Raw genomic sequence first — 14007 nt, 5'->3', positions numbered from 1 at the left:
CTTAACCAACTGAGCCACCCAGGCGCCCAGGAAGGGGTGAGTTTAATTGCCTCAGGGGTTGCAACAAGAAGTAGTCAATGAGGAGCCGGCACCAGCCCCCTACTTCCTTTCACACTCTGACTGCAGGCGCTGGGTGAGAGGGAGAGATGGATTAAAAGAGCAGTCCCAGGAAATGGAGATAAATGACTTCAGATTTGGTACGATAAGAAGACCAAGGCATTTCTTAGATCCAGAAAAGAGACCAGACCATTATCAGGCTATTGCTTGAAACCACACGTACCTCGGACTCAAGGCTATTATCAGGTGGGGGCAATGCTGGCGAGAACTGTCTGCAACAGAATTCCCAGAATTCTACCATAAGGGCCTTATCCCTTTGGGTAAAAGTTTCATTGCTCTAGGATATCAGTTTTAAAAATAAACAAGCCTAGAACTGTTTGAGCTCATTATCAGTTACAAACACGTGGGAACTTACTGCACATCAGATCTCCTTCTGAATTTGACAGCGGCTGGGATGCAGGAAAGGTAATTGTGACAGAGAAATGGGCAGAGGGGAAGCTTCAGGACATGGGTTTTTGCCTGAGGAGGTTACCCTGGCGTGGGGTTCCTGGCAGCCAGGAGGCAGTGAAAAAGGCTTTGGGGCCTAAGTGCTGAAAAGTTGGCACTAGGAGGGTCGAGCCCACCTCTGCCGCCTTGACCAGGCCATGATCCAGGGCAACCACCCTGCAGAGAATGGTGAGGTCACAGGAGTCAAAGTGGTACAAGGCAAAGAGGCTGGGGAGCCAGGACCCTGGGGTGCTGGGTAGGCTCTGCTCACAGGAGACTCCAGGCAAGTTAATCGCCCTGGGACGCCTCATCGACCAACCATGAAGCTTGGCTGAAAATGGAATAATCTCTGACGTCTTTTTCAGCTCTCCTTACCAGACGAGGTTCTAGACTCTGTCACTAAGTGAATCTCCCTGTGTCTAAGTCGGTGGCTTAGAGCTAAAAGGCTCTTGACTGGAGTGTAGGTGTGGCCCAAGCCAGTGGCCTCCCCCCTACAGTGTCCCTTCCTGCCTTCATTCTCTTGGTGACCTCCCAATCTCTTGGCTTTTCACCTCTCCTAGTCCAATTTTTTTTTTTTTATCTCTGAAGAGGGGGCAGGAAAGTAGGGCCAGCAAGAGGGGAGTGAGGCTGGGCAAATGGGTTCTACCTCCCAGGGTCCCACCTTGGGGGTGGGGGGGAGATCAGGAATTGCCTAAGAGAAGACTAGGAAAATAGTTGAGATCTTTGACTACCAACTGCAGCAAAGATAAAATCTTATCTGGAGATGGCCCAAGGACTGACCACAACGTCTAAAAGGGCACGCTGGGTAATGTCAGCTAAGATTTAGCTTCTTGGTGCTTTGGGTTTTTGTCATCTTTAATGAGGAATTAGGGGTGGACTATTAATATGAAATGGACATCTCCTCTGACAGGAGCTGGCTCCGTGCTTTATGTATAATCTCATTTAGTGCTCACAACAACCCTCCCAGGGAAATACTATCTTCATTTTACACAGCAAGAAACGACAGCTTAGAGAAGAGAAATCATTTGCCCGAGTTTATACAGCTCAGATGTAGAAGAGCTGGGATGCACACCAGATCTGTGTGACCTTACGGCCCAAGGCTGGGCCCCGACATCGTGCTACCATTTTATGAAGGAGCCAGATTTCACGATCCCTCTAGCTCACTCTACAGATTTTGGTGCAGGAGAAGGGGGAAGGGGGCAGGCTGTCAGGGTCCCAATCTCATTTATTAGCCTGTTACTTGGGGCAAGTTACTTAATCTCTCCGAGCCTTAGCTTCCTTACCTGTGCCAGGGGGGATTAGAATAGTCCTGATCTCATCAACGACAGATGTGTTGTGAGGATGAAATGAACTTTCATTTCAAGAATGAAATGGGTTTACAGGCCCATAGCGAAGGCTCCATTCTTTTTAGTCATTATTATAATTCATGTTATTCTTAAGTAGTATGCAAATCAAACGGTGGCTCCCCTGACTTCTACAGCTGCGGGGGGGGGGGGGGGGATGTCTTCTGATAAATCCCTGCTGGTTTCAAGTGCCATTTATGAAAGCTAAGAAGTCGCTCCCACCATCATCAGAAAACCCAACCTGACATGGGTCTGGTTCACCAGGAGCTTTCACCAGATTTCATCAGCATGACTCATCCGCGAGGTAGGGAACGTGGAGGTGCTGACCACTGTGCAGGTAAGAAAAGTCGCCACAGTTGGAGGTGGGACAGAGGCCTCTTTTGGTTTTGTTTTTAATTCCCAAGCCCAGAGCTTTAATCTATGTCACAGAGAATGAAAATGGCTTCTCTTGGACCCTTCAGGTGCTTCTGTAAGTGGACAGATAGATGGCTACATTAATGAGGAAAGGGGAGAGAGTAGGCCTTGGAACATCCCAGATTGAGAAAGGGACATCACCTAGCCCCCTGGGGAAATTTTTGGAAATTTGGTTTCTGGACTTGGACTGGGAGTGACTACCCACTCGATCTAATTCCGACCCTGGGTTATGTCTACTTGCACCAGGTGAAGTCCTTCCCCTCAGCCCTTCCCCAGGAGCTGGTGACTATCAACCTCCACGGGGGACTTGTGGAAATGCGCCCACCCTGATGTGTTCCCTTCCCAAAGCTTCCTGGGTACGGGCTGTAGCTGATCTCCAGGAGCCACTTGGCTTGGTGTTGGCCACGTGGCTTTAGGAGATAATACCGTTGCGACGTCCCAGCTGGGTCTGCTTGGTTACCCTGGTGCGGGTCTGCTGTTTCCCACTCAGGACGGTATTAGAAGGGCCGTTGCGGGAGGAAGAGCTTCTGTGAGCCTTCCAGTCCATTCTGCGACCTAACAGCGGCCTCTTGTGTCCATCAACAGAACTACAGGCACTTTTGTCCGGTTTCCCGCTAAGTTTCCGGGTTTTCTTCAGTCTTTCTGTTCATCTTTGAGACTGTGTGCCAGCCACAGGTTCACACTAGTGAACAAAACAAAACCCTTTCACTCATTATGCTTTAATGTAATGGGGAGGCAGAAAATATACATACATGTATGTGCACCTAGATGCTGGATGTTCAGAACTGCTGAAAAATTAAGCCGGGAAGAGGGGTCGGGTCGTGAGAGCGAGGAGGGTAACACTTTTCAAGAAGGTGGTCAGAAAAGCCTCACTGGTGAGGTGACCTCTAAGAAGGACCTGAGAGAGATGGGGAGGGGCGCCCGGCTGGGTGAAAGGGCAGGAATGAAAGTCCTTGGAGTGAAGGGGCACCGGCTTGTTTCAGGGACAAGGAGGCCAGGTGTGCTGCGAGAAGAGCAGCAGGAGATGCTGTCTGAGAAGCTGTGGGGCCAGGTGGCGTAAGGCATGGGTCCCCAGCCTGGCTTCAGTGTCACGTGGGAGCTGGTTCCACATGCAAATTACCTGCTGAGCGCGGAACTCCGCGAGTGGGTTCCAACAAGCCCTCCTGCTGAGTCTGCGGCAGCGGCAGTCTGAAAACCACTGATTTGGGGCCTTAGAAGCCATGGCTTTGTCAGGGTGGAAAACTTTGCCTTTCACTCTGAGATGAGAAGCTGTTGGAAGTCTAGGGCGGAGGTGTGCCATGATATGACTTTAATAAAAACATGCTTGAGATTCCGATTTAATGAGTCTGAGATATGGGCTGGGCAATGAAATTTCTAAAACTCTCCAGGTAACTCTAAGATGCAGCCAAGCGTGAGGTCACTGGCTCCTGGCTGGAGAATAGGCCGAAGGGGGTCAAGGGAGGAAGCAGGGAGCTCAGTTGGGAGGCTACTGCTCTAACAGCTTGGATCGGAGTGGCCACGGCGGAGGTGGTGAGAAGTGGATAGATCCCGGATATACTCCGTAGTCAGTACTACCGGGATTTTCTGATGGGTTCGATGCGGGGTGCCAGAGAAAGTGAAAAGTCAGGATGACTCCCAGGTTTTCCCCCTGAGCAGATGGAATGATGTGGTTTCCATTTGATACTGTGGGGGAAGGACTGCGTGAGGGACAGGTCTCCCAGGCAGGGGAATCAGGAGTTTGATTTTGAACATGTTAAGTTTGACATATCTGTTTGAGAGTGAAATGGAGATGCTGAATAGGCTCCAGGGCGATGGCCAGGCTGGACATCCAAGTTTGTACGTTGTCAGTGATAGATGAGGTTGAAAGCCATTTGGCTGGATGATACTTAGGGAGGGAATGTAGATAAGAAAAGAGAAGGCTGAGGAAGCCCTAGGGGCACTTTGATGTAGGAAGGAAGGAAGTAGGGAGAGAACCAAGAGCCCGTGGTGTCCCAGGAACCCAAGTGAGAAAGTACTTCAAGAAGGAGAGAATGGTCCATGGTCACTGCTGACCCGTCACGCAGCATGAAGACTGCCGGACTTAGCAGCATCTAGGTCAGGGGGGCCACAAGGACTGGGAACAATGTCAGTGCAGGGGCTGGGCGAGGGTGAAGGCCTGTTTGTAGAATGGGAGGAGAGGAGCTGGAGACACAGAGGATAAATAAGTCTTCTGCAAGATGTTGCTGTAAAGGGAGGGTGTTGGAGGAGAACAGGGTCAAGAAAGACCCCTCCCCCCTTTGATATTAGAGAAATAACAACATGTTTCTACCTTTGTTATGAAAGATCTTCCAGCACAGGGAGAAATTAATAGATATTTTAATAACAACAAACATTTATTAAGCACATTTTAATGCTCCTGGCACTGTGTTTAATGTTGCACATGAATTATTTTCCTTACAACATTTCCTCCTCTCCACAATCCTAGAGGAGGTTCTATTATTATCCCCAGTTTATAGACAACAGAGCTTGAGTGCTGAGGAATGAACTAATGTTCCCCAAAGACACACAGCCAGTATGATGGGAGAGCAGAGCTTGCGTCCTGGAGTCGCTTCCAGGGCTAGAGCCTTTGACCCCTGCTCTAAAGCCTAGCTGTCAGGCTCCCCGCATGTGGGACACCCTTCTAAAGGCTTGAAGTTTTGGTGCTCAGCTAGAAGAGATGAAATGACTCAGAACTGTCCCAAAGAAATCAATAGTCAATAAAAGCACGACGAAAGCACTGTTATAAAGTTTCCTAGTTATAACTGACAGAGGTTTCTGGATATCTTACTCTTTACTCTGCCACTCCCAGCACAGTGTTGCTGTTGCACAGAACTATTTACTGCTGGAACATCCTGGGCGTTCAGTCTGGCTGTGTGCTCGTCCTGTGGTACCTGTCCGCAAGGCACAGTCTCTTCGATTCCGTTAAACGTGCTCCCTTCCTTTGCCGCCAGCCTTGATGCTCAGCTGTACTCCCTGCCTCATCCTCACAGAGGGTGCCTCTCTGCATGACCTCTGCAGGCTGCCTGACCTGTCCAGCTCAGTGTCCGCTACCTTAGAAAGGACCTGATTTGGAAATGGGTCTTTGCAGGCATAACAGCAAAGTTACAGATGAGTCATACTGGATTGGGGGGGGGGGGGATGGCCCTACTGCAGTGACAGTGGTCTGTATAAGAGAAAACAGAGACACAGACAGACCCTCAGGGAGAATGCCATGTGAGCATGGGCTCAGAGATTCGAGTGATACAGCTACAAGTCCAGGAACACCCAAGGATTGCTGGCAAGACCAGAAGCCTAGAAAAGGTGAGGAAAGATCCTTCTGTAGAAGCCTCAAGAGTATGACCTTGCTGAGACCGTGATTTCAGACTTCTGGCTTCTGGAACTGTGAGGGAATAAATTCCTTTTGTTTTAAAACCACCACATTTGGGGCAATTTGTTCTGGTAGCCCAAGGAAACTAATACAAGACCCAGTGGTCAGAACGTGGTAGTACGCTTGTAAGGTAATGCAGGTCAGGCAGCTTATTTGAAAGATGTGAAAAGGTAAAGTACAAGGAGGGCAAGAGGTTTCTCCAGGATCACATGGCTCTCTAAATGCAGGCCTCATATCTGTTTGGTTCACATTGTACCCTCTGTAACCTGGAGCTCTGCCTGGTACCTAACAGGGTACAAATATTCTTTGGTTGAATGAACGAATGAATTTCTGGCTCAGGGTTCCTTCAAATCATGTTCTCATGACTTGCCAAGTTTGGAACCAACACTGCTTCTTCTAAATTGTCAATTCCTTTTCTCCCAGTGTTCAGATTAACACCAACCCACGATGGATTGATTTTTGTTGTTGAAAATGTCAAGTCTTCTTGGAGAACTAGCCAGAGAAAATTTCTAATATTGAGGCATAATGCTTTGTAGGTTTTCCTTTACTACCTGAAAAGGACTTTTCCTGTCCCACCAGACATTCCTCTTAAATAAAGGGCTGAGTATCCTGAAAACAATGCCACCTAAAGTTTCCTAATATTGTGCCAACCCATTGACTCTAGTTACATTTGGCCTCAGGCCTTGGGGATAAATTCTTGACTGGTTGTTCACAAGGATAAAGGCAACATGACCGATAGCCACCATCTATCAGGTAACTATGGGGTGCCGGAGATTTGTTAAGGACTTTGCTATGTTATCACCTATCTTCACCATAAAGATTAATGATCCCTTTCAAGGTATTGATTGTACCTATGTTGTCCAATAAGATAGCCACTCCATGGAAGGAGCTCTTTTCGGAGGCCTGACATTAGCAGTGACAGGCTTATGGCTTTGCGAACATATTGGAGGATGCTATGCTGAGTTTTAAAACGTCTAAGAACTTATTTTACAGATAAAGTCCCTCAAGTGTGCAAAGATATATGTCCAGAGATATTTGTTACAGAAGTATTTATAAGAGCAAAAGATTGGAACCATCTAAAATGCCCATCAACAAGAGTTAGTTAAAGGGTACATCCCATTAATGGAATGCCAGAAAGCCACTCAAAAGAATGAGGCAGATCGATAGGCACTCCTACAGGAAAATGTCCAAGATATAGGGTCTGAACAGTTCCATTTGGTATGGTTCCATTTGGGTAAAATAAATACAATGATATAAGATACATATAGGAAGGTGGGAAAGAAGGAGAGTATAATCTTATTTGTGTAAACTGAAGATAATTATGTAGAATATACATAGAAAGGAAGGGAGGAAGGGAGAACACTTCTGGAAGAATGTATAAATTACTGCTAATATATAGGGAGTATAACCAGGAAGCAGGGTGTGGGAAACAAAGAAAAGATTGTGTTTTTTTTTAAACCTAAAACCTTCTATTTTATTTTTAACCTAAAAACCTTTTATACTGTTCATATTTTAAAATAATATGCATGTATTAACTTACCATTTAAAACCCAGTTATTTAAAAATAATAAGAAAAATAGAGGTTATGTGACTTGTTATTAACACCCTTGGGAGCTGCAAAGAGAGCACAAAGAAACCATGCAAGCATAATTCTGCAGGGATGCTCAGAAATTAAGACAATGTTGGGTCTTAGCAGAACTTATACTGATACATGCAAGCTCAGGTTAATAACATGCTCAGAATAGATAGAACAGGGATAGCAGCACCGAACACATGCAAAACAGAGTTGGCCAAGCTGTTAGAGGAATGATATTCCAGAGCACAAATGTTGGACAGATGGATGGTGCAAGATGCTTCCCAAAATGTTACTAAGTCTCAAAAGAATACAGAAAAATATAATATGTAGCATGAGTTCTTAATTCATAAGGGGCCTCTTTTTTTTCCTGAAGGAAACATTCACTTATTCTTTCTCCTGTTTTATTGGGCTAATGTGTTAGCCATCAGATATTAAGCTATACGATTAGAGTGATCTTAATACTTCCTGACTGCTTTCTCTGTGCCCACTGTTTTAGCCCTCACAACTCTCCAGTGAGGTAGGGTTTTCACAAATAGGTAAAGTGGTGTTCAAAGAAGTAACTTAAGGTTGCTTGGTAAGTAGGTGGTGGAGACCCCTTTGAGCCTCCTGCCCGCTAAGCTAGGTGCCTCTCAGCATTGCTGAAAGTGGAGGGCCCCGTAGGCATCTTATTCTGAGGAGAGGAAACTGAGGTCCAGAGGGGAAGAGACTCCCCCAAAGCCAGGCGGGCCTCTGTTCCTAGTGCATGTTCATCCACCCTAACAAACTTCTCCTTAAAGCAGACGGTTCAGGCAATGTTGAACTGAATTAAATTAGGCTCTTACATGAACAATATTGTAACAGGCCTCCAATAATGAGGTTCCTTTCTGAAACCTGTATTTTCCAAACCTGAATATCCTCTTCTTGATTTTTGCACTGTCTGTGACCCGAACACCACCTGTCAATTCCATAGTTTGTGGAAGGTAGATGACTGTGGCACACCTATTTTAATTTTGTCCAAACCAAAAATATGTGTGAAAGCACACATGGGTTTAGCGGGTACTTAATTTTCTTATAACACACATTTTGAGGTATAATGCTGACCGTGTTACTCCTCTCTTTAAAACCACTTAAGTTGTTTTTAGAATGAAGACTCAGATTCCTAGCCTGGCCGTTGTGGAGGTGGGGTCTACGGTCTGGCCCCTCTGACTCTGCAGCTCTCAGAAGCCATGCTGGTCTTCTTTCATCTGCTCAAATGCACCTTGGCTCTTAGGGTTCACAGCCCCTACACAAGCCTCCCCATGTTCCAGGAACACTCTTCCCCTGAGCAACTTGTTTGTAAGAATCAGCTTAAAGGCCATTTCTTTGGGGAGGCCTTTGAGAGTCCTGTCATACTCGTACTTACTTGTTCACTGTAATCTTCCCCAGCAGACTGTGGGCTCCAGGAAGGCAGGGACCACATTTCTCTTGCTTATCACTCTGGGTAGAGTTCTCAGTAACCAGCCTGCTGGTGCTAATTACCCTACTTGTTGATTAAATCAATGAGAGAAGAGAGAAAAACCCTGGCAATACACACAAGAGATCTCAGAAAGCATAATAGTTCTACATTTCTGTGATTTCAGAGTGTAGCACTATCTGATACCCAAATGTAATAATATAAGTTTATAATGAGGTCCCCAAGTTAGTGACAAAAAAGGCTCTGTTTAGTGTGCTGTCAGAGAAAGTAGTACTAAAATTCATTTGAAAATTATTTCCATTAAAACAGTCAAACTGAAAAAAGTCTACTTATAATGGGAACATTAACTATCCAAAAAAAAACAAAACACTTAGCAAAATACCTATTGATGCCAGATAAACAAAGTATTACTCTACTTTGAATTAATGTAAGCTGTATTTATGAATTTTCATATTACGAATGGGTACATTTCTTTATCCCCCATCTTACGCAGTCCCCAGGAGGTTCACGGGTAATAAAACAAATGAATTTCTTTCTCCATTAGGCTGTCATTGCCACTTTCAAATGGCTCCTTGCCGATACACTCCAATATTTTTCTCATAATAAGTGGTAAAGCCTTCAGCCTTCTCATTTATCTTAACCACTGCCTTTGTGTTTAAGGAGAGACAAGTAGTATAAAACCTTCAACCTACATCAGGGAAGGAGGTAAGTTGAGGCAAAGATGCTAAATGATTTAAGTTCACACAATTATTCAGTATTCACCCATCCATCTTTATCAATGATGCAACAAATATTTAGTGACTGCCAACCTTGGTGCCAAGCTCTGTTTTAGTTGCTAGAAATATAATGGAAAATAAGATAGATTAGGTCCCTGTTTTCATGTAACTGATCCTCTAGCTGGGGGAAATTGCTGACTGAGAGGTAAACAAAGACATAAAAAACTAATATCAAATAGTGCTGTACACTGAATGTTTGTATCCCTACAAATTCATGTGTTAAAACCTCTCCCTTAGTGTGATAGTATCAGAAGGCATAGCTTTTGGGAGGTGATTAGGTCATGAGTGTGAAGCCCACATGAATGGAATTAGTACCCTTATAAGAGAGGCCCCAGAAAGATCTCTCACTCCTTTCCAGCTTGTGAGGACACAGCGAGGAGACAGCCATCTGTGAGCCAGGAAGCGGGTTCTCGGTCTGTTGGCACCTTGATCCGACTTCCCGGCCTCCAGAACTGTGAGAAATAAATGTGTGTTGTTTAATCCACCCAGTCTGTGGTATTCTGTTCTAGCAGCCCAAATGGACTAAGGCAGACAGTGACCAACACTGTGATAATAACAAAAGAGAGTTAGGTAGCCCCAACTCTAACCTCAGCCCTGGGTGCCCCTCCTGTGCTGTGGTCAGGGAGGCCTCTCTGAAATGGGGACAAATGAGCTGAGATCTGCACACCAAGAAGAAGCCAGTGAAGGGCCCATGTAGGGGAAGATCACTGGAGGCAAACGGAACAACAAGACCAGAGGTTTTGAGGTGGGAGCAAGCTTGGTGTTTGAGGAATAGCAAGGAGCTCAGGATGACTAGGGTGTAGGTGATGAGCTCAAGACACACAGGAAGGACCTACCTCATACAGGGCCTGTGGGCCATGGGAAAGAGTTTGGATTTTCTTCTACAATTTTCTTCTAATGATGGGAAACACTGTAGAATATAAGCAGAGGATGACATGATGTGACTTATGCTTTTGAAAGTTCATTCTGGCTGTAGTCTGGAGAATGGATGACCTGGGGAGAAGAGTGGAAGCAGGGAGCTCAGAGGGGCCTCAAATAGCACACGCAAGAGGTGATAGTGCCTTGGACTGGGATGGTGTCAACGGAAGTAGAGAGTAGTGGGTGGATTAGATACATATTTTTTTGAAGTGAGACAACAGAACTTGCTGATCTATTGAATATGAAGAGCGAGGCAAATTGAGTCAAGGATGACACAGGTTTTTGGCTTGAGCAAATGAGTAGTGGTGCCATTTGCTTGCCGAGAGAAGATGGTGGGGGTAGAAACTGATGTATTCTTTATGTTATCAGGGCAGGGAATCAAAAATTCTGTTTTGGGTGTATTAATTTTGAGATGCCTTTTAGAGATGCCTGGCCAAGTGGAGATGCCAAGTAGGGAGGTGTTAGATCCACGAGCCTGGAAGAGAGCATTTAGAGCCAAAAATATCCATTTGGGAGTCACCAGTGTGAAAATGGCATTTAAAACTTTGAAAGTGGGTTATGTCACCAAAGAAGAGAATGCTGTTGGAGAAGGGGCAGGCATACCCCCCAAGCCCTCATCCCTCAGTCCCAAACTGACCAGTGGTCATGGTCATATATCATAACACGAGAGTTTCACCCCTCCCATTGCATTAAATTAAACAAACATTTACTGTCTCTTCTATATGAAAGGTGTTACCTTCGGGGCCACAAAGATAGGTGACTGATACACGATGCCATCTCTCAACCTGGTCACAAATTGGCAAGGAAAGAATAACTATAACATAAAAGGAAGGATATGTTAGTGTATTTCTAAGGGGGTGGAAGGGTTCTCAAATGATAAACTTGGGGAGACAGATTGGGAGCAGATCCTGGAGGGTCAAGAAATTGGATTTGTTTCCTGCTTCGATGATAGGACACTATCGAAGTTTCCTGAGTTCCATGATCAGATTTACCCACGTCCTTCCCATCCATGACTTCCTCACCCTTCTGGTGTCTAGCTCAAATCTCCCCCCAACCACGAAGTATTACCCATCCTCTGCTACCATCATCTTTAGCTCTTCTGCATTTATTATCTAGTGCTAATCCATTTAGCACTTGATGACACACTGTCTCTTTCAGGTGGTTTACTGTGGAAATATCTTACCTTTTCCACGGATCTATAAATTCCTTCTAAGTGGGATCCATGACTTAAATCCGTAGTTTCTTGCTCAGGGATAGGAACATAATAAGTTCTCAAGCAGTGCCTATTGCTTCAAGTGTCCCTTCTTTAGGGAATTCTTCTCTGACCTCTGATTAGATCAGGCATCTTTGTTCTAGGCTCTCACTGAATTGTTTTCTAGCACACTTCTCAGTTTTTAATTATATACCCTCTGTGTAACTATTTGAATAGGCTCTGTCTTCCCATAAGGTTGTAAGTTCCCAAGAGCACAGATCACCTCTGATTTTGCTTGTGGTAGCATCCCTAGTGTGTGTGCAGCAAACATTTGTTGGAAAATTGAATAGGCATGGCCTGTGGTGCTCAAGGAGTCATGGGGCTCGAGTGGAGCAGCCTCAGCAGGGTCCGACTGTCTGCCGGTGGCTTCTGAAAGAGCAAAGAAATTCACACGGCAAAACTGCTGCACAGAGGGTATTTCTGATTAACTTCCCTTCTGCTTCGGGACAAACTATTTCCCAGGGGGTGGCTCTTCTAGTGGAAGGAGGCCCCTTGAAGGCTGATCTATCATCACTCAGGGCACTTGAGTCCTCCCTTTCGCACAGCTGAGCAGGAGGCAAAGCAGAGTTCCCAACTGTCAGGAAGAATAAACGCGTTGGCAGTAGCCGCAGATCTTCCAGGCAGATGGAGTGACATATGTATATTTACATATATATTTCCTAATCAATAGGTTCCAGTGAAAACATGAACACTCAAGAACATGACTGGAATTTAAGGAACTCTGAAGGAGTTTAATTCCTTAAAGAAAATTAGCACAATTGTTTCTTTAGCAGCAGATGACTTCAGGACAAAATGGTGCTATTGAATGATCAAACTTTCCTCCCTAAATATGTAAATCTCCTCTTCCAAATTAGGTACTTCTAGCATTTCTTCATTAAAAAAAATGCATTTCTGGGGTCAGCCAAAACAAGCTTTGAAGTCTTTTAACCAGATTTCTGGTCCCTGCCTACTTCTCCCTCTCACCTCACCAGCCACACAGGCCTATTTCTTCTCTTTCCTCCAGCAGGCCAATCTTGTCCCCTAGGAGCTTTGTCTTTGCTTATTCCTTTGCCTGGAGTGCCTCTTCCCCTAAACTTTGAATGTCTGGGCCCTCATCAGGTGGGTCTCAGCCCAATGCCTTCTTTGGAGAGGGTTCTCTGACCCTGATTAAAGATGCCACCATCAGTCACTACCACTGCGGAGTCCCTGGCCCCTGGAAGCACCTGGCATATAGCAGGTGGTCAATCAACATCTGTTAATGAATAACTAGTTTAAGGTAAGACAGTTATGTCCCAGCAGAATCCTAGAACTTATCTGTCTGCTATTTGAGCCATGTATATTGGAGACAACATAAGTGATGGCTTCAAGATTTATCTTCTTATTATTATTATTTATTTGTCAGAGAGAGAGAGAGTGCACAAGCAGAGGGAGCAGCAGGGAGAGAGAGAGTGCACAAGCAGAGGGAGCAGCAGGCTCCCTGCTAAGCAAGGAGCCTGATGCTGGACTCGATCCCAGGACCCTGAGATCATGACCCGAGCTGAAGGCAGACGCTTCACCCACTGAGCCACCCAGGTGTCTCGGCTTCAAGATTTAGACTAAGATTTATTGTTTCTGATTCTTGCTTTGTCAATGCATGTGAATATCTTCAAGGAACATGGCTTGCAACTTTATCCCCTATAGAACCCTATTCTGCTCCTGTTAATTCGTGTGAAGATGACCTTGTTGCACATTACCAGTTGCCTACAACTTCCATTCTATCCCTACTTCCTTCATAATAGAACCCTTTAAGGCAATGTGCCCAGTTAAAAAATACACACACTCCTCTCCCCAGGCTTTCTTACAGCGACAGCAGGTGGCCATGTAATCCAGCTCTGGCAGTGGAGTGACAGGAGTCAAGTGAGGCTTCAGGAAGGCTATCTTCTTGATAAAAAGGTAGACTCAGATGCTATGTGTCTTTGCCCTTTGACCTTCCACCCTTGTCCCTGCCTGGAATGTAGCCATGATGCTGAAGGTGCAGTTGTCTCGTGTGGCAGGTGTTATCAGTGTTCGCCCCATGACCCCCCGACACTCACCATTCCTGTATTCAACACAGGCTTCCTTCCTGAATGCTCCTGTGACTCGGAGAGCTTTTGCCGGTTATAGGATCAGGCTAGCCTACGTGTGGCAGGTTGAAAGTGCCAGAGTTAGTGAACTTGGGGGCAGCCCTCAGTGACAGGGGGGAGTTGGTGCATAAACATCTGAGCTCCTTGGCCTTCAGGTGAGACCTCTGAGGCATGAGCTACGTATACTGGGAGCAGACAGAGCTCCCTGAGGTCCCCAATGGGACTGAACAGCAGTTGCCCAAAGCAGTAACCCACTCATTAATGCACCCTGGATTTGGCTTCCTTTT

General features: G+C 45.7%; 1 long non-coding RNA gene across 18 annotated transcripts in view; it reads left to right on the top strand.

The window, feature by feature from the left end:
- Nucleotides 1-14007, top strand: part of LOC144381083 (uncharacterized) — a 912868-nt gene that overhangs the window by 470755 nt on the left and 428106 nt on the right. Inside the window, exon 3 of one of the 18 annotated variants that reach the window (XR_013445583.1) lies at nucleotides 2024-2047. The exons of 16 other annotated variants lie outside the window; for them this stretch is intronic. This is a non-coding gene — a long non-coding RNA (uncharacterized LOC144381083). Of the gene's footprint in view, nucleotides 1-2023; nucleotides 2048-14007 lie in introns of those variants that run through there. One more of the 18 variants, XR_013445576.1, reaches the window with a different exon arrangement.

This window comes from Halichoerus grypus, chromosome 2 (genome assembly GCF_964656455.1).
Source record: "Halichoerus grypus chromosome 2, mHalGry1.hap1.1, whole genome shotgun sequence".
In the NCBI taxonomy this organism is placed as follows: Eukaryota; Metazoa; Chordata; class Mammalia; order Carnivora; family Phocidae; genus Halichoerus; species Halichoerus grypus.
This window is presented reverse-complemented; position numbering and strand designations above follow the sequence as displayed.